The sequence below is a fragment of the Cavia porcellus genome, unplaced genomic scaffold, assembly GCF_034190915.1.
Source record: "Cavia porcellus strain 051 isolate PalLab524CR breed Dunkin Hartley unplaced genomic scaffold, mCavPor4.1 scaffold_11, whole genome shotgun sequence".
Classification (NCBI taxonomy): Eukaryota; Metazoa; Chordata; class Mammalia; order Rodentia; family Caviidae; genus Cavia; species Cavia porcellus.
The window spans coordinates 17502797-17529630 of NW_026947494.1; positions in this window are offsets into that span (position 1 = coordinate 17502797).

A 26834-nucleotide genomic window follows, 5' to 3' on the forward strand; every position below is an offset into this window, starting at 1 on the left:
TATAGCTGGGATATGTGATGTGAGTTTGTTGCACATTTAAGGAGGAGGACAGCACCCACTGTTTCAGGAAGAGAAAGTACTGTGAAAGCAAACATATCAGTCATGCAGAAGCATAGAAATGTGCTTTTACAGGAATACCATGAGATAAACTTTAGCTTACTGCAGTAGGTTGGTTTTTGGGATAAAAATGCTATTAGTCTGAAAGAAGAACAAAGAAGCAATTTGTGTGTGTGTGTGTGTGTGTGTGTGTGTGTGTGCGCGCGCGCACACGCACATGTGTGTGCATATACAAATGTGAGCATACATGTATTTCATATACATACAGAAGGAGGAGAGATGTAAATATAATGATACAATATTTTAAAGATGAGATGATGTTACTTGAAATTATTAGACTAATGAAGTATACAAAATCATCTAGAAAAACAGGCCAGTTGCTAAGAATCAAAATATGAGAAAATACCAATATAAAAATGAAAACAAACAATTTCTTAATCTACAGTTGTTTAGAAAAGCTTTTTAGGCCAGGGATTAGGTCAGCAGCATAAGTGCCTGCCTTGCAAGTACGCAGTCATGAGTTCGATCACCGGTACAAAAAAAAAAAAAATAGTGTACAATTAAAGAAACTGAATTTTGTTTACAGTGAAAGGAGTTGACATCAAACTTGAAAATATTACTAAATTTATATATATATTAGAAAAATTGACACTAAGATCTGTGATTGAATATATTCACTATGTCTGATATATCTTTCCCTTAAATTTTAAGTCAAAATATAATAAAATTAATTAAAATGAATAAAAATTTACCATACTATTTAAATATAAATGTTACTTGACACTAAATTAAGAATCATATCCTTCCCTAATTGGTTTTTGTAGATGGCTATCGGGTGAGATAAATGGACATTGTGGCTAATCACTTGTTTTAATGTCATTAGATCTGCAATGGGCAAATTGAAATTTCTTCTGAGAAAGGACTTCAAGATTGATTTAGTTGCAATTGCAGAATGAACTGCTTTACTATCAAAGTTTATTAGACATCAAAGAATCACAAGATATACTCTAAGTGCACCCAGTAAACAGGCCAAGCCTAAGATGCTGTGCTCATCAAATAATATATAAGAGAAGGAACATAATTTTCACCACTGACAATCTTACAAGTCCATATTCAATTCAAATGAAGATGTCTGTTATGCTTGACATGTTAAAATATCTGTACTCCATCAAAATGGTATCTGTTTAAAAAATGTTGTAACTGAGGCTGGGGATTCAGCTCAGTGGCACAAATGCCTGCCTTGCAAGCACGTGGTCGTGAGTTCAATCCTTGGTACCGATTTAAAAAAAAATAAGAAAGGAAAAAAATGTTGTAACTGATTTTTAGATCATAATACTGTATCAGTCTAGATGATTATTATTTAAAATGGTAAGGAATTTTCAGAACTCATTTTTCATTATAAACTAATTCTGCATTGAAAACTTACAATGTTAATGCTTATAAAACACATACATTTCTTTGCAAATATGTATGTGCTGTTTTTCATTATTTGGTTTATACTTATCACTTTAACAGAATAATTTATATGATGTAGCTTTTTAAACAAACGTTTCTATGAACTCTAGAGGATTCATATTTCACCATTGATTCGTGTCTTGAGCACATTTCTTTAGAAATATAATTAAGTCTTTCTGATCTGCTTAAATCAGTGGTCAAAATCTGAACATTGAGCTTGCTCAGTATTTAAAGTTACTACAAAAGCAATGGAAGCTTTTAATAAAATCAATTTAGTGCTTCGGAATGGGAGGATTAACCTCAGGAAATGATAGTGACAAGGACTAAACATCCATAGCAGTGTGTCAGTATAATGATGGCAGCGTGTCACTATTTCATACAATTCCATCCACCTAGATTTAAAGAGTTTAACATTAGTGCTCTATCATTGATGATTATGATAATGTAGATCCTCTAAAAAGCTAATCCTGAGCAGAGAGCTCTGGAGCTAATCTTTAAGGAGGCCAGTGTTGGCTTGAGGGATGAGATACGAGGGTAGTGGATCAAAGGAATGGTAAAAAAAAAACATGGGTATGTTTCACTGAAATGTGAATGGAAGATCCAGTAAATCATAATCTGTGATCTCTTAGGAAGAAAAAAAAAAGAAGAAACAATTTGTGTCTACTTCTAATTCTCAGTGTGGTAACAACTTTTTCCTTGGAAAATTAAAATACTACATTTACAGGAAAGAAAGAAAAACAGAGATTACTTAAGGCAGAACCACAGTCTGGACATAGATGAGGTATTCTAAGGCTGTATTTTCATCAAGCTAGTTAAAGCTTTGGGGAGACAGGTGAAGCAGGGTGATATGTTATCATGCATAATGAGTGTATGATTCAGAAAATAACCAGCCTGCAAATCATCATAGAACTCAGAAGGGATATGACACACTCACTTTAGGTTTTATTTTGAATTGTGCTTGGAAAGCAGCCATCTAAAACATAAATATGATCTACCTCAAAGTAGCTATTTTACTACCTCAGAATTATCAGGAACTGTATCAGTTAAATACCTAGAGTCTGAAGTTGAAAGAATAAACCAGACTATTCATAAAGTACTCATACATTCTTAGTGCGGGCTTTGGTAGAGAAAGAAGACACAGACAAATATTGAGACCCAAGAAATACTCAAGTCTGGTTCTCTAGACTTCTTAGTCACAGCACACATTTCATCTTTGGTGTATGGACAAGAAAACCTGTGGGAATAATGTGGTTTCAAGATTAACTGGACAATTGTTTCCAACTGGGTTTTATATCTTGTTGGCAAGTCATTGTGTATAGCTGGTTAAACAAGGATTAAGATACTATTTTTAAAATGTAGACAATATTGTACCAATCACTAGAAGGATGTTAACAAACTTTAAACTGTACATGTTGTATCTCCATCAGTGCTACCTTGTACTTTGGTCACTGGACAACAACGGATTTTAAAGTATAAGGTGTCATTGCTTAACAATAAGGATATATATATATATATATATATATATATGTGTGTGTGTGTGTACATTTATATCTAGCAACACACAAATTACAAATAGGAATGTACATATTTGAATGTGTATAGTATACATAATATTTATGTTAATAATATACACATTTATATGAATGATATGCATATATATGTACATATTTATGCACAATTATGTTTGAGAAAATGTATACATACATACATATCCTTAATTAATATACATATATGTATATATTATTTGAAAGGAATGAATTCTAATGTATTGCTAAAAGGTAACAAATCAGACGTGTCTTCATGTGAGCTAAATAAAACTCATTTCTCTATAAGTGTCCAGCCTCCCATATTGAATTATGGAAATAAAAACAGACTAACACAAAAAGCATTCCTTTGCAAGAAAAATATTCCCATGTTAACACATTCACACATGAAAATAATTAGTTTAAACAATGTACTAACAAAGTTTGAGAATAAGCATATTGCATGAATATAAGAGGAAAAGAAAGTGCTGCTGAGTAAACAATTGTAGGCAAGAAGATAAATTATGTTGCATGAACGTCAACATAAAATGGTAGGAAAATATAATTTTAAGAATAAAAAACCTGGTAAACTGGGTAAGGAAAAAATAATTATGTAAATAGAGAATCAAAGAGTTTTAAGATGATAAACAAGAATAAACCTGAAGGTTGAAGAGCAAATATCTTATATCCTTGAGAAATCAGAGCAGTTGAAATAAATATGCTGGTAAATACGTGACAGATTCTACCTCCAGCAACACAAACAAAAGGTAAGAAGAAATTACATATTTCCTGAACTGAAGATATATCTAAACATATGGACAAGACAATACTGAATTCGTGGCTAACCTAAATAGCTTCAAAATGATAAACATAGAAAATCTTTACAAATATCCAATATCTAAATTCTGTAGGACATAAACAACACATTAATAAATTCAAAGAAATATATACAGAGAAAAATTTATTATATTATATGCACACATATAATATTCTATAGAGCACATAAATGCTTCTCTGATTAAGGAGTTTGATAGTTATGTCAATGATAACAGCACCCAAGTCTAATTCCTCATAAAATGAACATTCTTTAAGACACAGTAGTTTCATTCCCAATTGTTCTTGTTATCCTGCCCTAAATTAACTGTAATCCTTGGTGTTGATAATAATGAACACTAGAACTTATTTTTGGCAGTATATTGATGATACATATTGATTGTTAAGAATCTAGCTTATTATAGTTTGTATATGGATATGCCCCCAAAGCCTCATGCAGTCGTGGGGTGGCAGGCTTTTTGGAGAAGGCTGAAATTAGATTTTTGTTGTTGGTTCATTGTCTAGTGCTGGGATTGGGGTTGTGAGTCCTATACCTGCCCTCTAGTGGGTAGCCTGCCTACAATGTTAGGGATGGAAAGGAAGTTTTCTCCTCCATTTTTTGTTCTTGATAGTTTGCTGTCTTCTGTCACAAGGAACTGTTGTACCTCTGCCATGCCATCCTGCACTGGAGCGAGCTGATTATAGACTGAAACATCTACAAACTGTATGCTAAACAAATCTTTCCTCTTTTAACTTTGGAGGTCAGATGATTTGTCTCAGCAGTGAAAGATGAGTAACCAAGACACCATTTTTTACCAAATGTTGTGTGATATTCATTTATGCCTTGCATTTAGTTGTCATTTATTTTGATTTGTTATGTAGCATCCCAACCTTGCAAACACCACAATTCATGTCTCCTATTCTTGAGAATATTTAGAACTTTATTAGCTCTGGGGTATTATTGTGGGAGGGGTAGTGAATATTTCTTTTGATTTACGTTAGCTATGTACATGAATCTATGAATCCTTGCTCACATGTAAATTTAATGGAATACACTGCACTCTTTTCCAAGGTGTTTCACAAATTTACCCTACTCCCAGCTCTATGTAAATCCCCATATCTCCACATCTGCACCAATACTCATTGTTTCTAATCATTTGAATTTAATTGATCTGTTGGTGGTGCGATGAACTGGGAAAAAATCAGGCCTCTATTATTCTGACCCATTTATTAAAAAATGTTACCACATTAGAAATAAACTATAGGAGAGTTCAGTCATGGTAGAGAAGGTGAATTCTCCATATAATCTTAGTAAGAGTTGAGTTTCAATGTTTTTGTTTTAAAAGAGTTTGATGTAAAGTCATGGGAGGGAAATTTGTATTACAATTTAGTATCTTGTGGATATCATTAATATCTATTTTGTAGGTTGGTAGGATGGATAAAGTATGAAAACTAAGAGTAGAGGAAGAGCATAGTCAAAAAATTTTAAAGTTTTCCATCTCAACTGTTTTCTTTATCAAATGCTATTCATGGTTTAGTGCTGCATATAAGACTAGCATTCAGTGTATCATTCTTTTCAGATAGTCATTGAAAATTCCCTGAAACATCTAGGACTTCCATTACTCTGTCTTCTGAATCAATCAATAGTTAATTTACACTGAAGTTTAATGCATAATTTTATGTTTACTATGAGATATTTTACTAGTGCTTTGACACATATACTCATTTAGAATTTTTTCTAAAAGCCTAGCTTGCCTTTCAAAATACTTTATACAATTTATGTGTGAAGTCATGCATATGTTTAGGTAAGGTGAATTTAACCTCCTTTTTTTTGCCTAAATAATGGCCCATTATCCAAAATGATGTATTTTAGCAAAACATAATTTTTCATTATTTTGAAATGCTCTCTTTATGATTCATTCATTGATGTTTGCATTACATGCACATCTCTTTCAAAATAGGTATTTTGAGTTTTATGTTAAAATATTTGTTAGTTCTTAACCAAATTTTTATTATTATCTGTAAATTTAATCCTTGATATTTGATAATGTAAATATTTCCTATTTCCTAATTACCTGCTTTATTATTAAGTTTCTGTTCATTTTTCAATGACGGTACAGAATTAATCATTGGTCAATATTCATAGATATATGCAGATATATGTTGATATTTAAATATTCATGTATGTATCTATAAAGAGATTGAAAGAAAACAAACAAAAAGAAAAATAGGATTTGAAAATGATAGGAAATTAACAATAGTCACTCTACTATAAATTGTAGTCTTTGAAATAGTTGCTTAGATTATAAGATACAGACATGCAAACCTGATAGAACGATACTGGCACTCAATGTGATTCCATGAACTAATAGAATTAAGAGTATGATTATCTTAGCTATTTTGTGTATATACATATTTTTTCCTTTTTTCCTATTTTTCTCTTTGCAAGTTTTTCTTTCTTTTTGACCAGTTTCTTTCCCTTTCTTAATATCTATTACACTTTTGGATCCTATTTACTCTTTCAGTTTCTTACATGAAGGAATTATAGTGATGTTTATATAGGAGAATCTGATTTGTTTCAATTATAAGTAAATTTGCCAATTGAATCCATTTAATTTTAAAAGCCTCAAATTGTCTTTCTGTATAACTGAGTAGTAATCCATTGAATAAATATACTAAAACTTTTATCCATTCCTCAGTTGATGGACATTTGGATTGTCTCCAAGGTTTATCTATGACAAAGTTTGCTAATAGACACATAGGTGCACATATATTGCTGTGTTATGATATTTTTAAATCCTCTGGGATAATATCCAGAAGTGGAATACCTGGATTGAATAGGACCTCTAATCCACCGTGACTGAAACAATCTATACTCCCATAACCAATGTAAAACAGTTCCCCCAAAACATGCCCACAGCTCTGCAGGCATTTGTTACAGGTTGAATTCTTCAGGACAACTGTTATTTCATGAATCAGGCAGAATTTCAATGCTGGTTTGATTTGCATTTCTCAAATGATCAATGATGCTGAACATTTTTTCATATATTAGTTTGTCATTTGTATTTTTTCTTCTAAGAAGTGAGTCTTCGTCTCAGATGCCCATTTTTGGACTGGGGTATTGAATTTTGGGACTTGATATTTTTTCTTTATATGTTCCAGTCCTTTGTCTAAGAGACAGTTTGCTAAGATGTAATTATTTATATGTTATTTAGATTTGGGGATGTAATTTTTTTAAAATTCCTTATGTATTCTAGTCCTTTGTCTGAGAGACAGGTGGCTAAGAACTTTTCCAGTTTGTGTGTTTTCTTTTCACTACATTGGTGATTTCTTGGTGATTCAAAAACTTCTCAATAACATAAGATCCAACTTGTTGATTCTTTGAAGTAATTCTTGTGCAGTTTAATTTTTGCTCATGAAGTCTCTGAGTACACCTATGTGTTTGATATTTTGACCTATTTTGTCTTCCAGCAGATTTAATGTTTTTCTTTTAATATTAAGATCTTTGATCTATTTTGACTTAAGCGCAAGGTAATAAACGTGTGTCTAGTTTTAGTCTTTGGCTTGTGGAAAGCCAGATTTTCCATCATCATGTATGAAAGGGGTTATCTTTTTGTTCCAGTGTTTGAACCCTTTGTCAAAGATTGTGTTTGTAGTATGTTTTCATCTTCTGTTCTGTTCCATTGATCCTCAGGTCTGCTTTTTTTTTTTTTTTTTGCTAGTACCATACTAATTGCATCACACTAGCTTTGTAGTATGATTTTAAGTAAGAGATTGTGCTGCCTCTTGTCTTGCTTTTGTTACACAGGTCACAGTTGCTATTCTAGTTTCTTCTGATTCAAGATGAATTTTACAAATGCTTTTTCTAGACAAGTGAGGTATTATAATGGTATTTTGATTATACTTGTATTAAATCTATGTAACAGTTTTGGAAGTATGACCGTTTTCACAATGTTGCTCTTCCTATTGATGAACAAGGAATATCTTTCCTTTTTATGAAATCCTCTTGGGTTTCTTTATTCAGAGTACAGTAATTTTCCATGTTTAAACCTTTACTTCTCTTTTGAGATTCATTCCTAAATATTTCATTTTTTTGGATGCTGTTGTGAAGGGTGGGTTTCCCTAATTTCTTGCTCAGTGAATTTGTTGTTTGTGTACAGAAATGCTATTTGATTTGTATCCAGAGTGTTTGCTTTGTATCCAGCTACTTTATTGAATTTGGATTATTAAGTTTAGAAGTTTTTTGGTGGAATTTTTGGGGTCTTCTATGTACAGTATTGAATCATCTTCAAATAATGATAATTTAACTTATTCCTTTCATAATGTTATTCATTTCTCTCTCTTGTTGATTTTCTCTGGCTAATGTTTCTGGAAGTACATTGAATAGGAGAGGCAATAGTGGACCCCCTTATTTTGTTCCTAATTTTAGATTACAATCTTGCAGATTTAGGCCATTTAGTATGATGTTGATTGTTGAGTCATCATAAATGGCATTTAACTCACTGAAATAAAAATCATCTGTTCCAATTTTATGTAAAATTTTATCTTGAGTAAGTGATGGATTTTATCAAATGTGTTTTCTGCATCATGTGATTTTTGTCTTTAGCTCCATTGATATGGTGTATTACATTATTTGATTTCACATGTTGAACCATCTTTGCATTACTGGAATGAATATCATTTGTTCATGGTGTATAATCCTCCTGATTATTTGCTGCATTCTGTTTGGCAGTATGTTGCTGAGGATTTTTGCATTTATGTTCATTAGACATTTGGCCTATCATTCTTTTTCTGTTAGGTCTTTTCTGGTTTTGAAAACAAGGTAATACATGCATCCCATAATGTATTAGGGAGAACTGCTTTCTTCTCAATTTCATTGAAGATTTTGAAGAGTTTTGAAGCTAAATATTTTCTATATTTCTCATGGAATTCAGCCATGATTCCATCAGGACCTGGGCTTTTCTTTTTTTCTAAGTTTTTAATTAATTTTTCAATTTCATTAACTGACATTGGTTTATTTAGCAACTTTATATTTTCTTATCCAGACTTGCTACTTCATATGTTTCTAGGAATTTGTCTGTTTCCTCTGTGTTTTCAATCCTAGGAGAGCAAAGATTTTTGAAGTAGGTATCGATAGTCTTCTGCATTTTCACAGCATCTATAGTGATTTTTTATTTCTTATTACATGAATTTGAATATTTTCTCTGACTCTTTTGATAAGGTAGAATGGAGGTTTATTCATTTTACTGTTTCAAAGAACCAGTTCTTTGACTCATTCTTTCTTTTTATTATTTTCATAGTCTCAATAGCATTAATTTGTGCTCTGATCTTTATAATTTCTTCCTTTCTTTGGGCTTTGGGCTTGACTTTTGCTTTTTCTAGAAGTTTGAGATACAATATTAGGATGTGAATTTGTGCTTGTTCCTTTTTTCTGATGTTAGAATTCACTGCTATAAATTTACCTCTCAAATGTGCTTTGGTTTCACTAAGTTGTATTTGCATTTTTGTATGATTATATATGATTTTTAATTTTTGTTTAAATTGTTCTGTGACATTTATTGTTTAATAGGGTGCTATCTAATTTCCATGTGTTTAGAGTTTTTGCTGTTTTTATCATTAATTTCCAATTTCATTGCCCTATGATCAGATAATATATATGGGCTAATTTCAACTCCTTTACATTTACTTAAGTGTGTTTATGAGTTAGTATATGGTCAGTTTTAGAAAATATCTCATGTGCAGCTGAGAATAATATGCAGTCTGATGTTGTTAGATGGAACACATCTGTGCACATTTACTAAGTCCATTTGTTCACAAGTTTGATGAATTTCTGTTATTTCTTTGAGGTCTTTTTGTCTAGTGGATCTGTCTCTTTATAGCAATGGGGTGTTAAGTCTGCCATTACAATTATGTTATTGCTTTTTTGATCTTTCAAGTTTATTAAAGTTTGTCTGATGTGTTTGTGTGCTCTCATATTTGCTGCATATATATTTATGATTGCTATCTCTTTCTCTTGAAGTTTTCCCCTAAAGAGTATGTAGTGACCTTCTTTTTCTCTTTTGATCATGATTCGAAGTTCATATTGTCTGCAAGCACAATAGCCACCCCTGCTTTTTTGTTGTTGTTGTTGTTTGTTTGTTTCTGTGACATGGAATATTTTTTTTCCCATTCTTGGACTTTCAGCCTATAAAATTCCTTTTGAGTTAAATGTGTTTCACATATACAGCACACAGCTGGATTTTGTTTCTTGATACACTCTGTCAGTCCATTTCTATTGATTGGTTGAGGCCATTTGCATTAATGATTATAACTGATATGCATTGGTTTTTCTTTGCCATGTTATCTTTCTTCTGTTAGTACCTTATTTTCCCCCTCTGTTTAATTATTTGCCCTGCTTGATGTTTTCTTTTGGTTGTTATTCTTGAAATTGTGTTCATTTTTGTCTTTTTCTGTAATATCTTTCAGTACACTTCATAGAGTTGGTTGGGTTGTCATCAATTTCATTAGTTGTTCTTTGTCATGAAAGTATTTTATTTCTTCATTAATTCTGAGAGATAGTCTTATAGGGTACACCAGTCTGGAAACTTTTTATTTTTGTAGTGTTTGAAATAATTTATACCATGCTCTTCTTTACTCGATGGTTTGTGCTGAGAAGTCTGCCATGATTCTGATACAGTTTCCTTCATAGGTGACCTGCTTCTTTCTTTAATGGCTTTTAACATTGTGTTCTTTTGATGGATTTCTGAGATCTTGATTATTATATATCTATGTGTAAATTTTGGTTATTGTTAATTGGATTTTATGTGCTTCACTCATCTACATGTCAGATTCCTTTCCCGTGTTTGAGAAAATTTTTGCTATTACTTCTGGAAAAAATATTTTTATCTCACTTGTGTTGACTCCTTTTTTCATTAACATCTATTAAACTTATATTGTTTTTCTTTGCTGGGGATTTGGCTCGGTAGTATAAGCACCTGCCTGGAAAGTGTGAAATCTTGAGTTTGATCTCTGGTACAAAAAAAAAAAAAATATTGCTTTTCTTTGCATCGTCTTGAAGATGAATTGTTAGTTCCTGATTCCTTGATGTTTTTTCAAGAATCTTTCATGAGCACTAGCTTCAATCATGTCGTCAAGGTCTGAAGGTCTGTTTTAAGTTTCATTCATGCAGTTTTGCCTACTTTAGATGGATTTTTTGATTTCCTGGATACCTTTTTGAATGTGTGTTTTGCATTCTAATTCTTTTCTATATTGCTCATTTAAGGTTTCCATCATTTTCCTATGAGATTTTTTTTTCCCTATGTCTTCTTTGGGTATGCTCACCAATTCTTGCACTATGTTTATCATTTCTTGTTTTTATCTGACAGATTATTTCTGATCTGATATCATTTACAGACTCATGGAATGGTTTCTTTAATTCTGTTGCTATCATCTCAGAAATTTCACGTGTGTGGTTTCCATTTCTTCTAAGTGTATGTCTCCTGAACTTGTTCTGCATGGGCTAGCAGTTTGCAGTTGCATTTTATTCTTCTGTTTTGGCCTTTTCCTATGATCCTTTAATTTAGTCAGAGGCCAAGTCTTAGATGGTTACTTAGCTGGTGACTTCTGCATTAGCATACTTCAAAAGATTGCAGGTGGCAGTGGGTCTCTGGGTATGGCTTCCTGCTCCTCACAGGCTTCACCAAGGAACGCAGACAGCTTTCGAGCTCTGGACAAAGCTTCCCAATCCCAGTAACCTCCCTGAGGGTTCCTAGGTGTGGGTGATTATCTAGGCTAGGCTTCTTACTCCTTACTGTATGTATTTTATATTTTTGAGAAGTATTGTTAAAAAATAATTTTCCTAAATGAAAAATAAAAATAGATGAAAACAAACCTTGAGAGGATAGTTACAAAACTTACATAAAATGATGTACATAGTACATAAATATTATATAGCTATGCACTATTTGACTGTATATAAGAAAATGGAATTATTTAATATGCTTAAATAACTACATAAAAATCTAATAAAATTAATCTGATAAAAAATATGTAATTTTCTCCTTTAGGAGTAGAGATACAGTTTCAAACTATTATTCTCCTATTTTAAATATTTTATTCATTAAAAATGTGAAAATGCAATGTATTTAACTTTGTAGAAATGTGAAGGATAAAAAACATTTTAATAGCTCAGAATTCTTCATAATTTCACATTGTACTGTGACCAAATTTTTGAAGGGATAGTGGCAAAGGATATTTCAAGAGAGAAGAAAACTCTCTAAAACCAGTAATGAAGGCTGTATTTAATCATTCTTCTTTCATGTGCATTTAAAGGCCATGCAGGTCATCAAAGCAAGCACAAATAATAGAGTTCCCATTGCCAGGTACCTGAAGGTCTAGAGATAGCACACTGGAAATTAACTCAAATTTGTTTTCACTTTACAAAGAATGATAGGTAACTGTATGGTCTCTGTGTGTGTACAGGTGTGCTTCTATCAGTTTTTATATACAATAATCTCTTTCAAACTATAATTCCAACATTTCATTATGAAAATGTGAAAGCATTCAGAAGACTTGACAGAGTATAACCATGCACATTCATAAACCTGCAACAAATGCTGCTATTAATTTTGTAGCTCATTTTATTTATTTACTAATCTTTTCAATGCTCTGTTCAATGATCACTTTTTATGTCAATGCCATCCTATGTAAATCATTGATACCTAATGGTATTTCCATCTAAGCATAAATATATGTCTTAAACAACAGTATATGCTTTTGAAAGTTGACTTGCATTAGATATAGAAAATTACAGCCTTACTTTTGTATTTTAGGAATGAAAATTAATATTATAAAAGGAAAATATACACTAGCAAATATTTCCCCTCATTATTACAATCCATATGAATTCTATTAAAAGCATTCTCATGTTGTATGAATTTCATATTCTTTATTAATTATAATTTACATGAAGTCCTTATTATATCTTCTGTGTAATAATGAAAATAGGGATAATCAATGTTGGTATCTGGAGGAATTTTCAATGCTATAAAATTAATTGAGGAAACAATACATAAAATATTTTTATTTGAAGGATATTTTGAAAGAAATATTTTTCTTTTTAAGAATTCTGATATTTCTAGCCAGTGATTCTTCAATTATTTATTATTAAATTGTTACTAATATTACATGAACATAATGAAGGTTTGTAGTACCACACATTTTTATGTGAAAATACTTTCAAGTACATTTTGATTTTTTTGCATCTTTGTTGAGTAAGAGGTAATCCTTTCTTTCAAGTGAATAGTTTGGTAGTCTTTGAGTCCTCCCTTCAAATTAATGCCGTTGTGTTGCTGTCATGATTTATAAGTAATAAGTCTTGTAGAAGGGAAATGACTGTTGTTTCTAGCCATGTATATCATGTCTAAATTAAAAACATGGTTGTAAACTGCAGATGCTGTCACCTTCATTGTAGTTCAGCCAGCAAATTTAATTCATAAATCCTTCAGCAGTGCAGCAACAGAGTTCTGCATGAAGCACACACATCCTCATCAGAGTAACCTCATAATTGCCTTCTCCCGCAAGTGAGATGCTCCTGGTGACAGACAGAGGTGTGTGGCAATGATCTGCAGTGTTACTGAGTGACCTCTGAGGTGACAAGCAACACACTGTTACTGCTGAGAAGTTCAGATCCTTCAGTTTTCATAGAAAGAACTCGACTGGAAAAGGTTCATCAAAATATTCCTCAGTGGTTTAAACTCAAATTAGTTCTGAAACTTCAGATAAATTAATATGATCATATTTTTCTATGATTTCTTCAGCTTGCATCTGAAGAAAAAGCTCTTTCTTTGGTTTTCTGTCTGCCTTGTTATATCAGGACTCCAACTTTAAGAAAGATGTTGAAGTTTCTCTCTCATTGCTTTCTCATTCATCAATTTCTTATTCCTTAAAAAAAGAAAAAGTTATGGACCATTTATTCATTTATTAAATGATTACCAGATCTTTACTTGAATAAATTAACCATGATAGTCTCTGTGGGAAAAAAAGGACAGAGTTCATATCTTTTAAAATAAACACGTTAGCAGTGTGGTAGAGAATTTTCAGTTGGTATCCACAATTTCAATAACTAAATTTAAGCATGAAAAATAATCAAGTAAAGCAATTTCAGTTTCTTATGCACAAAGATGATTCTTTTCAAATATCAGTATTTCAGAATAATAAAATGCCTTTCTAGTTTTTTCAGAATTTTTCTTCTAACGGATATCATGCTGATATTAAATGATAGTGGTATAATAATAATAACAGTGTCATAAAATAATCAATAAACCAAATGAGAATTATAAGAGTTAGTATGGTTACTTGATAGAGTAAGAAATTTTAAAAGTCAGTGATTGTTGATATAATTAATGCTGTCACCATTATGTTCTTGCTTCTCTGATTTTCATAATAATGCTGAAATGACAAAGATGGTTTTGAGGATGGCTTTTAGATTGTCAGGAGCTAGAGCTGTGGACCCTTAAGAAGACTCTGGTTTTCTGATTGTTCTTGGAAAAAGGGAAAAGATTATGCTCATGATTCCCATCATTCAAATCCAAAACTTTACAAGAAGTGGGAATTAATATATTACATTTAAAATATTTCCAAATTTCTACATTTTCATAACTAATTATGGCCATCATAATTATAAATTTATGCCTCAAATCTGGCACAGGAGACTAATTACGTGTCAATAAAAATATTTTGTTATGGATCAAATAGTATTTTGGAAGTCAGTAGTTTTCTGATATGATATAATCCAAAAGTATATTTTGTACATCTAATACAAAAAGACAAATTGAACACTATCAAGATGTCCATATCATTTTCCATGAATGCCACTTTGAAAATCAAAGCAGGAGTAAAAGTATTTAAACTCCTTGGAAAAAATTAAAATAAATTATTTCACAGCAGTTCTACTTTTTTGGGTGTAGTAAAAATAGAACCTAGGGACCGGTGAGTAATACCCTCAGTTCTTTACATTGTAATTAATTTTTATTTTATTTCCTGACAATGTCTCAGGAAATGAGAAATGCTATAATCTTTGTGGGATGATGTGGTCTCAGGTACACTCCAGGTTTAGGCTACCTTGTAATAAAATTTTGGATTCTAGACACAAACAAAAACTAATGAAAAGTAAAACCTTAACCTAGTGATCAAAATCAATGAAAGCAGGTCAATTTACATTTCCAATTTTAGAATTCATGAGTAATCAGACTTCCTATTATGTTGAAATTCCATAAGACAAAAACACTAATGCTCTACTATGAACCCCTAGTCATAAAGTACATAATTCCTCACAAAATGGAGTGCACAAATTATCACATCATGATATATCACAAAGATTGTAACTGATTTCTAAAATCCCAGTAGCCTGTGTTTAATTTTCCCTTTCTTCTCTAAAATTTAAATCTAATCATTAAGCTGATATAGTAAAATGTACCTCCTTTCTTATGTTAAAAGACAATTTTTATTAAAGATGAAATGTGGATATTCTTAATTTACACACTAGAGAAAAAAGAGGTTGCATGGCAAATGAATCTCATATAAATTTTTTATTGAAGTATGCACTCCATTCAATGATATGGACTGTAGGTTTTACTTGGACTTCTTAAAGACATTTAAAGTCAAATGTGTAATGTATAACCTTATTTCTGTGCCTGTGTTTCTTATATTTCTCCCAGATCATTTGTTCCTTTTGCTGGCTGATCTCTTTTTGTCCCTGGCCAGCCACTGTCCTTCATAAACTACGGATGAAAATAAAAACAAAAACCTGTCAGCTTCACGCTCCAGGGCCAGACTATAGGAACAGAAGCTCTGTGAGGGGAACAGACCGGCACCCTTGGTGATACATTCAGTGACTCTGATTATACTTTCTCCCTGATTGTTTTCAGTCTTGCACTGCTTCAGATCCCCTAAGTATTATAAATCACCTACGTACAGATGTTTTAAAGTCATTTGGATACATTTGGTTTAGAGGAAATATCCTTGTAAATGATTCAAATGTTGATATTCTGTTTTCGCCAGAGAAATAAAACAGATAGACATCTTCTGATGAAAATGTGGACATAATTCCAATACTTAATAATTTATATAATTAAATTATTCACTCACAAATATATATTTTGCCTCTCTTGATAGATAGATAGATAGATAGATAGATAGATAGATAGATAGATAGATATTACATAAATACATGTCTATAGCCAAGAATTCAACCAAACAATGCTTTGAAAATATACAGGATGAAAAATCTTGTGCCTTTCCTGAACATGTGCTGGCAATCTTTCTGTTACAACTCCTTAAAAAAATATAAAGTGTATATTTATTGAATGCGTTTACCTCATGAAAAAAGTGTAGGTAGGCAATGTTGCTTTCAAGATTGAAAACAATTGGAACCCTAGCAATCACTGATTAAAAAAAAATACTTTGACAAGTAAATATTTGTGACAGTGAGAAAAGCGTACTCACTAAAAAAGGGCATTGTGATCATGTAACAAAACACATCAGTTACATCATACCACTCCTTTTCCACTTTCCCCACACCCTGCACACTTTGTAACCTAATCTTTATAATAGTTACTCTACTTTCAGGTTTAAGCTTTTTGTTTTTGTTTTTCTTTTTTCTTTCTTTTTTTTTTTTTATTTTCACATATGGTGAGAATTTGTTGAATTTGTATCTAGATACTTCTTCCAAATGGTACTGTCTAGGAAATAGCAGTTAAGAAACATTTTTTTCAGTTTTTCAATGTAAAATATGTTCTCTGGCAGTAAACTTAGAGTCATTTTATTTTATTTTTTTAATAACAAGTATCTACATATAGTAGTCTCAGTTTCAAATGCAAAGGAAACTCTCATAAAGAGTATATTCAAAGTACTAGGCTCTTCAAAACAGGGGAGGTGTGATGTCGCGTGGCAAATGCAAGATGATAATATTCTCTAGTAATCTTTTTCTGTTAGACATAGTGAGCCTCCTGCCACTGTCCTCTTTAGTACCTTTAAATATTCATCTTCAGAAAGCTAAAAATAATTTTGTCCTATTGGCATGGGCTGATTTCCAATTTCAGTGGATATGAGCACAGTACCCTTACATGTATCAGTACTTTGGGCTTCTAAAGAAATGACACACTAAACTGTTTTGGTGTTGAAGTAAGGTGACTCCTGGGCATCACAATTACCCTTAGGTATTTCAGTGGAAAGTTAACCTTGACCATATGAAACAAATTTGCCTAGACAGTGATCGTGATTCCAGTTCAGACCAACCCAGACTACAACTATGAAGAAAACCCATTTTGCACAAGTAATCATAATTTTATTCTGAATTTTTACTTCTGTATAGTTCTATTTAAGAATTTTGATTTGGCTATGTATTTAAATTTTAAGCCCCAAAGAAAATTTTTAATCTAAACTTTGCTTGGAAATTTAATAATAAGAAAGACCTTGCAATCAAATTCAGAGTTTTTTTAATACTGAGTTTTCTAAATGTTGTTAATTTACCTCACTGTAGATCTTTAACTTATTCTGGCCCTTGTAACTGAGAATAACAAAGGTAAACTAAAAATTAGCTAAGCGTGTATGTAGAGACTTGCTATAAATATTTTAGCACTATCAATTTTTAGATGCTTCAGAATCTTCAGGTATAAACTATCATCAGTTTTCATGGTGTGCAGTGAATTTATGAGGAAATTGTTGACATTAAAGTGCAGAAGTAGGAGACTAGTAGATCAAAGCTCACATGATAGAATACAAGTCGTCCTTCAAAGATATGCTCAGTCTAATTGGCCATAATCCTAGAAGGTACAGCCTTTGGCTTGAAAGTGAGCACCACAAAATTTGGTTTTTGATGTATGTGGTTAGGAGAGGTTTCCTTCAATTTAGATATACCTTTACTCTTGAATACAGGGAATTCTCTTATATAATGCTTTCACCCTGGATTAAATATTGCACTCTTGAAATTCTTGCACAGAGACCCAACTCCCAATGTAACTCTATGGAAATTTGAGCTGGAGCAAGATAATTAACTTTAAATAAATTATTAAACTTGGGCTCTGGCCTCGCAGGGCTGGTTTCCTTTTAAAAATAGATGGATGCCATAGGTAGTAACACTTTTCAGCCTGCACACAGACAGAGTGTCACAGGAGAGTCCAGTGAGATGGCATCATCTACAACTAATGCCCAACTGTGATGCATACTGACCTCACCTGAACCCTTAGAAGTGTGACAAAGTAGACTTCTGTCATTCATACTACTCAGTGTGAGATAATTGATTATGGCAGCAGCTCAAACTTTTAAAATCTATGATTTATATGTGTCCCCTCAAAGATCTTATTAATGAATCACATAATGTTAATAAGCACGGCGAAATCTCAGAATTTTTTTCCAAAGCATTGAAACAATTAGCCTAAGCTGTCATGGTGGAGCACAGCTACAATCCCAGCACTCATGAGGCCTAGGCAGAGGGAATGCTGTGAGTCTGAGGTCAGCCTGGCCTACACTATGAGTCTGAGATCCAACTATATAGTGACACCCTGTCTGAAAAAAATATCAAATACAAGCGTAATGTTACATGATTTAAATCAGAATTTTAAGAATGCATCACATTTTATTGATTAATAATTGACTGCAGCTTCTGCCTATGCATTGCACCAACTCTGGAAATACCACCAGAACTCTGGGAATACCCTTGTGCCCATTCAAGAGAGTGTGTTGCATGTGGTCCTGTCTCAGACTTCAGTCCTTTGAGACCAGTTAGAGTTACTAAGTTTTAAAAAGAAAGTGAATTATATTTACTATTTTAGGAGACACTATGTCTAAAGATTTTTATCTGTATGTTATTTTGATCATAAAACTAACTTAAAATTTCAGTACCCACACATAAAAGCAAACAAAACAAAACAAAACAAAAAAACAAAACAAAAAGCATGCTCACAAATTCTTTGCTGCCTCTCTAGGAAAAATTCAACCCTGAGGCAGCTCAGCAACTCAGCAACGTATAAAGGATGATGCTGTCTGTGCCTGCTCCACGTAGCCCCACTTTGCCTGCAAGAGGTAAAGAAGTGTGATTGTCTTACCTGTTCAGGAAAGGAGAACAAGCTGCAGGGGAGCAATTGAACTTCTTTTCTCACTCAGTGGTTTGTATAAATGTGCCCTGTTCTACACGAATGAGTTCTGTGAAACTCTAGATTAAACAACTTAAAGAACTTTCCATCTGTACCCATACAGTAGTGGCTATTGAAGGATTTTTCTCTCGCACTTCAAGACAATAGATAATGTTGAGGACACCTGAAGACTAAACTTGTGTTGCACTGTGTCATGCTTCATACAATGCCAGGCATTCACTGTTCATCATAAAGAAATGTTTCTAATCATATCTTTGGAGAGTTCCTAAGAAATTATTGGACTTAAAGCAGGTATGCTATTTTCACAGGCTTTTTCTCAGTAAGAAAAATCCCTCATTTGGTGACTGTTGCCACTGGCAACTATGTATCTGTCATTGCACAGAGCAGTGATAAAACTTTCAGAGCTTTCAGTGATATGAACAGCCTGCTGTGGTGCACAGGCTGTAGTTTTGCCACCACTGTATAGAATTTCTGATAGTTTAAAGGTTTTTTCCCTGATGCTTTTTTAGTGTTTCTAACAGTCCAATATTTCTATTTTTTCTATGCAAACATCTAGTCTATGTTTTGATTGATTTAATTAGTTTTTTGTGGTTAATAGTGCGGTATGATAGTTTTCTAAACATCCTGGATGGACCTAGTCTTTGACTGTGACTACACTTAATAGATAGTTGCTACCATGTAGAGGTAGCCATAGATATTTTGAGGGAATAATATGAAGTTTCTAGAATTATAAATTCAGAGTAGTATTATTCCTTTCCATAAAGGCTGTCTGAAGGCTTTAGAATAAACAAATGAATGGAAGTCTATAGAATAAATGAATAGAGCTTTCCAAAATGTATTACCTTTTTTTTTTTCAATTGTGATTCTTCTCATTGTGGGTAAATTCTACCTTCATGGATTGCAACTGGATTCAGGCCTTTTGCATTGTAGGAAAATGTAAGGAAAACAGTTACTCTTTTTGTAAACATCTTAAATTTCATTATTAAAAATGTAGTCAAATGGACAGAAACATCAGCAAGACAGTCTGGCAGTGTACACTGCTGGACACTGGATTTTACTTACAGAGGAAACAATGAAGGCTTTCATAGGCAGCCAGAAATCATGACGGTTCTTACATTAGTTATGTGTTTAGCATTAATGTATCGGCAATGGTAAAAATAATGGTGAACAATTTTAATTATAAATGCTCTTTGTACAGTAGTAGTAGCTAGCAACATAATCGACTTATTTATTAAAAAAAAAAAAAAACTAGAGCTTTTCCTGGGATCAGAATTAAAATCCATCTACTTCTTGGTAAGACACCAGTGATTGTGTTCCAAGCTGAAGTCTAGTTGGTATCACTTATACAGAAAAAGAGGAAAGCATAGAACATGTGCTACACAAGATAGCTGTAAAATGTTAATGGCTCACAGATAAGTAAAAATGTACCACGGCCTGGGATACGGCTCAGGAGTCGGGCATTAACAGGGCATGCACAAGGACCTGGGTTCAGCCTAGAGCATCACAATAAGAACAAATATTTTACAGATCATTGCACCTTGAATCAAAGTAGATACTTTTCAGCTGTTCCAGGTGATTATAATGATTTCATCTCTTTAAATAGATCAAGCTGTATAATAGAATAAGTAGAGTTTGAATTTCTATTACTGTAAATGTTTGATATAAAATCCTTCAAAACATTTTAATGCATATTCTCTGCTTTGTGATTAAAAAATTATATTTCTCCTTGGACAAAGAATGCATGATAAGAATGCTAATAATGAATCTTCCTACAGATTTTAATCCTGTTTAGAGGCTTAGCTTAATTATTTTGGCAGGGAGGGACTACCAGGGATTGAACTCAAGACCTCACACTTGCCAGTTGAGCGCTTACACCACTGGGCTAAATCCCCGGCCATTTTGCTTAAATACTGTAATAAATCAACTTTGGCCCTAATATTTCCCAACGTTCTCTCCAATCACACTCGTCTCTTCTCTTTTTCTAGAACAGTGTGATAGTGGCTTCTCGGGTTTTATCTCCTGCAAGCTTTTGGTCAGACCTTACTTTGTAGGTAAGGAAAGTCTTCCATATTATATTCAGCATTCATTGCCACCTGAACCAATTAACTCATTCTCACACTCCTCACTGCTGTATTTTATCTTTTTTCCCATAGTACAAATATCTCCTAAAGTACTATAAGGTTATTTATTTTATTGATTATTGTTGTATATTTATTTGTCCAAAAACTTGAGCTCCCTGAAGATTTGCATCTTTATCTCTTTGTTTTCTTCTTCTAGCATAAACCTGTAAGGGAGATGTCATGGAATAAATGCTAATGTTCCCCCTAAAATTCATATGCTGAAACCCTAACTCCTATTGTGAAGCTACTGGCACTTAGAGGGTCTTTGGACCAAAGACTGATTCTGCAGTTGATTCAGTCTTGCTCTCCTCAGTCTTGTAAGATCTTGAGATACAAGTATTTGATATTTCCATCACCCAATTTTTGCAATTTTGTTACAGAATTTATAAACTCACTAAAAAAGTGTGGAGTAGGTATTCAATAAATATTTGTCATATTTAATAAATTGTAAAGATGTTTGCCTTCTGAACAAAATTATAAATCTTTCAGGGTCATACAAAACATTCATAGGGAGTTTAGGTGGTAATTCTGCAGAATGTGTGCCCTTACTCTCTTACAACATTCCTGTGCCAATCAACAGTAACTATGATTCACAGAATTCCTTCCTGAATCTTGCTTTAATTAGATGAATAATAGTATGAGAATTTTCATTTGAATCACATGGACTGCAAAGTTAACTGTTGCTCATATTTTGTACCCGTTAATCAATTAATAAAATTCTATTTATCTTCAAGTATTTTGTTGTTGGTGCAGTCTTAGCTTTTTTTTTCCACATATTTGTTGGAAGATTTTGGTGATTTCTCTTCTATGATTCATGCTTTATCTATTATTAATTTTTATCATATTGCTTATTTACTTTGTTTTCACAATTAGATTGTGAGTTCTTTAAGAGGAATGATTTTTTTTATACTATTTTGGTATTCTTTGCACCAAGAGAAGAACATGAAATATGGAAAATGTTCTTTAAAAACTTATAAAGTACACAGAAGCTGCAATCACATGAAATCTGTAGTACTTTCATATGATAACAATTTTACAATGTAACTCAGCAATATATTCACTGTGAACCATTCCAGATCAAGGTCTTCACTAGTCCATTTTAACTGACTTTTTGAACTTAAAATGTTGTGCCTGTTAGTGTCACATTGTATGCTCTGCTCCTTTGAAGAAAAGTTAGTGACTGTGTACTGTTTAAGAAGGTAGAAGTGTATACTAGGTTAGTCCTGAATCATGAAGGGCAGTACAAAGAGAAGGGCAGTGGTGTTCAAATGACTGAACACAGCAAAGGGAAATCTAGAAATGAAAAGGAGATTACTTACATTTGCTAGATTTAAAGAAAATGTTTGCAGAGTTTGCATTCCCCATAATCAGATTTTACAAAAATCACAGGTAAATTTAACATTTTTAATCAAAATTTTAGATCACAGTAATATAGAAGTCACCTTTTATCTATTGTGTATTTGAGGTTATTCATATTTTCCATAATATCTACTGATGAGATATTTGGCACTGAAACTATAAAACAGTAGACAAATTACAAAAACATTTGTAAATAAATCATGCATTTAACAGTCAAATTCTGATTTTGGTGGTTCATTAATATTCTACTTTTTTAACATTGTAGAATTTGTATGAAGAGCTTATATTTCAATTGATTTTAAATTAAATTACGCAAAATAATGCGAGTTTATCTTAGAATTTAATTATTATTCATGAATATCTTATTTTCCTAAATTTTACTTTAATGATAAAAACATCCATAGTACTGTTGCAAATTTAAAAGTAAATATATGGTTATATGTATAGTCAACAAAATGATTTTAATAAATCATATATTGCAAAATACATAATTCAAAGCAAGTGTTAATTTTAGCCCAACACACTAACAGTAGCAACCAGTCACATGCTAATCAATTTACAGTAATCACTGTGATTCATATTCTTTAATTCATATGCTAAGCAGATGAACTCAGTACACTGTTATTCAAAAATAAATGACTCATTATTAAAGCTTTCCTGGATTTCCAATGGTTGTTCATGACTCCTAATCTATTTTTCTTAGATATAGGGCAGTTTTAAATTTGTACTTCAATCTAATAAAAAGTCTATATATTTAATATTAGTGAAATGATTACTTCAGGATAATTGTACGTTAGTTTATTTCTAGAACTTGAAGGGAAAAAAGTTGAAAACTTTTTTTTAATAATATGTATTATGTAAGAGTATTAATTGCGAAAACAATTATTCATCTTGATTTTATAAAATCAGTTGTTAGTGTATAAAAACATGTTATCATAGGTGGAGTTTGTGAAGTAATTTTACTTCCATTTTACAAAAACCTCTCAAAACGTAGTAGTTACAAATGCCTATGTTGATGAAAAAGAGAACAGAGAACAAATATTGCTGAACAGCATGTGTATATCTGGTTTCATAGTGACATGAAATATCAAACACATCATGGGTACTACCAATTATAATTATACCCAGTTATTTTAACCATGTTTATTAACGTAGGTAACTGTTAGACATGAAATTAACATAACAAAGAGGTTAGTATTTAAGTTTGGGAAATGTATCCATTCTTTTACTGAAATCATGATTATGACTTTCATATGCTTACATTTATTTTGAATTTTAAGATATTAAGGAACAATAACAATCAAACTTTAGATCAGCATATTCCCCAGCAATTTTGCTCAGAGATGAATTTATTTCTTATCTTGTCTCATGGAAATAACTATGCATTAAAGGCTAATAAGTTTATTTTGACATAGGAACTTAATATTACCAAGTTGATGTTTACTTACAATTATTAATAATTATTCTATGTTACTAAGATAGCTTGAATGTACTGAAGAAAAGTATAAATGAAAAAGTGGGACAAGAACAATGACCTGAGATTTTATCACACTAACCAGAATGTTAGAGAAGTTAAAATTTACTAGTTATCTTTTGTGAAGTGCTTTGTTTAATATTATCAGACCCTAGTTGACCGTAGATAACTAAAACAAGGGAAAACAAATCCATGGATAAAGGAGGACTATTGTACGAAACAATCAGCAGACCCTTCCTGAACAAGGCTTTCTTGCTCACACATCATCATAAGTACTTCATGGATACCTACAACACTCCTTCATGGCGGGGCTCAGAAAATGTGCATTTCACCCATAAACCATGACTGATTGCTTGTGGCTTGCAGTGAATCAAATAATAAAACAATGTATGGTACTTGACATTTAAACAAGCAACAGCCCTCTTTTATGTACTAATATTAAGAAAGGAAAAGAAACTTTACCCAAAGCCATGGAAGAACAAAACTCGATGTGATACTGTAACGCTGTGATAAATGAGTTGGCTAAGGGATGAATTCTCACATCCATCTAGGTATTTATCCTTTCCCGCCTCCACGTAGATGATCTTATCTGGAAATCTGCTAAGCAGCTCAAGTTGCCTGCTTCCAAAGCTCATTTCTTTATTTTCTTCCTAACCTTACTGTAGTATTTCTTTCCAATAATAGTAAGTGCACTCCACCATCTTTTACTTATTCTAACCAAAATAGTTATTTTATTTTCTCTTACAGTTTCTGGTGCACAAAGAAGAGCTGCAATATTATGAACATGTGTATAAATGTACATGCATGTATAATATTGATTAACCATTAGAATTCGGAGTGAAACAATTTTTAGAAATAAAATGTGTATATTTAAATATACATTATATGTTTTATATCTAGTATGATTCATGTATAATTTATAATTCAAACATATGTGACATATGTGACATATATGGCAAACATATATGACATAAATTCATTATTGATAAACCAAAATATCAGACACATTTTCACCAAGAAGGTTTGATATTTCCCTCCTAGTAAATTTTAAGTCAAAGATGTAAAAGTTCTTAAAACTATTTCACTAATCCTCAAGAGAAAGAATCATTTCTAATAATAAATCAGAAAAAATGATAAAATTTTTCTTTCAGTGTTTGAGATATGATATGCATTCTGGGGTCTGTGATTTGCAACAGCCAAGATGTGAATTATATTTAGCTTGAGCTAATAGACTACAGTACCGTAAGTGCTTATCGACTCTTGTATGAATCAAATAAAAAGTTCAGTAAGGTGAGTGGCTGCCTAATACATTCCATCAACCTTGAACTGATAAGACCAAATGTGTAAAGTTAAACTGTGGTGATCTTTCACGTTCTTTTTCATGCACAAAAATGAAAGAGGTGCTAGATTCATGTCGGCTTTTTCACGTAGGATAACCTGTCTGGTCAAGACAGAGGAACAAAATCTGAATGTTCCGCTGAGTTGTACTGGTGCCATGAAAGTCAGCCATAAACTACAAAGCTTATTTTAGGGATATCTGCATACATTCTGTGGATCTAAATCATTGTATAGAATCTCATTCCTTTCAATACCCTACAAATGGCACCCTGCAAAAGAGCACAGAATCTAGCTGAAAGGGTATATTTGCCCCCAAAAACAGGTGAATAAGAAAATTTAGAAATGAAAGCACAGAGTATGTGTGGCATGATTAACATGGATTTTAAATGACAGAGGATTGCTTATTAGAAATATGAACTTTGCTTGATGTCAAAATGCATTAAAGACTGTGCAACATGAAGTATTTATCCAACTAGGAGTATAACATTTGCTTAAATTTTACCTTATGTTTTATGCATGATAAACATGGGTAATAAATTTTTCACGAAGTATATTTTATTTGACAGCCAGGATGATATATTAGGTTTTTGAATCAATTTTCCATTCAATACCTTTGGGTGCTACATCACTGAATTTAGTAAATCAGATTCTCCCATTGAGTGAGTTACTTCAGATTCCTAAGTCCTATCACGCTGAGTTCTTCAGTGTATTAAACACATCCCTAGTGTTTCAAAGAGTAAACACATCCTTCTTTGGAGAAGTACCATATGAATAATAAGAGAAGTAACCCATTTTTTTTTTTTTTTTTTAGAGAAAGTCAAGTACTATTCTTTTTATATGCACATAACCTCTTTTCCTAAGGTGTTTTTTTTTTTTTTTTAGGTTTCTGTAATAGAAGACATGGGAACATTTTCAGGCAAGTAAAAATAGATGATTTGCTTTTATTTCATCATTCACAGAAAATTGTATTTACAAATGTCACTGCTCTCTACACCTGTCCTTGCTATAATTGAAGGATCTACTTCAATGTGGGAGAGTAGAGACTGGTGAATACAAAGTGAAGACAAAGTCCATTAGCTTTTGTTTTTGGCCATGTGGGTTGAGTAAAGTGATAATTCCCAGCTAGTTTCTATTTGCCAAAAGAAAAATATCTAAGATTTGTGGCCTAGAATTTGATACCTTTAAGGAACATGCCAGGTGATGTATTCCACAGAGTAATTCCACAGTCACTTTTTCAAGAACACAGAGTATCTCAAAAGACTGGTTCAACCACTGTGAAAATCATTATGGAGGGTCCTTAAAAAACTAGGATGTGATACTAATTAGCGGGTTAGTCACGGATGACTTTATAATTCCAAAGGTGGTTTGGGCGGTGAAGCCTGGTGGGAGGAGGTGGTTACTGCGCAGGTGGTCTGGGAGGTTTTGTCTCCCTCCCTCCTCCCTTGATACCTCTCTCTGCTTCCTGCTGCCATGCCATGAGCTGTGTCTTCTCTCCATACCCCTCTGCCATGCTGCCTTGATTTGCAGTCAGCTGACTATGGAATAAAGCCTCTACAAACCATCA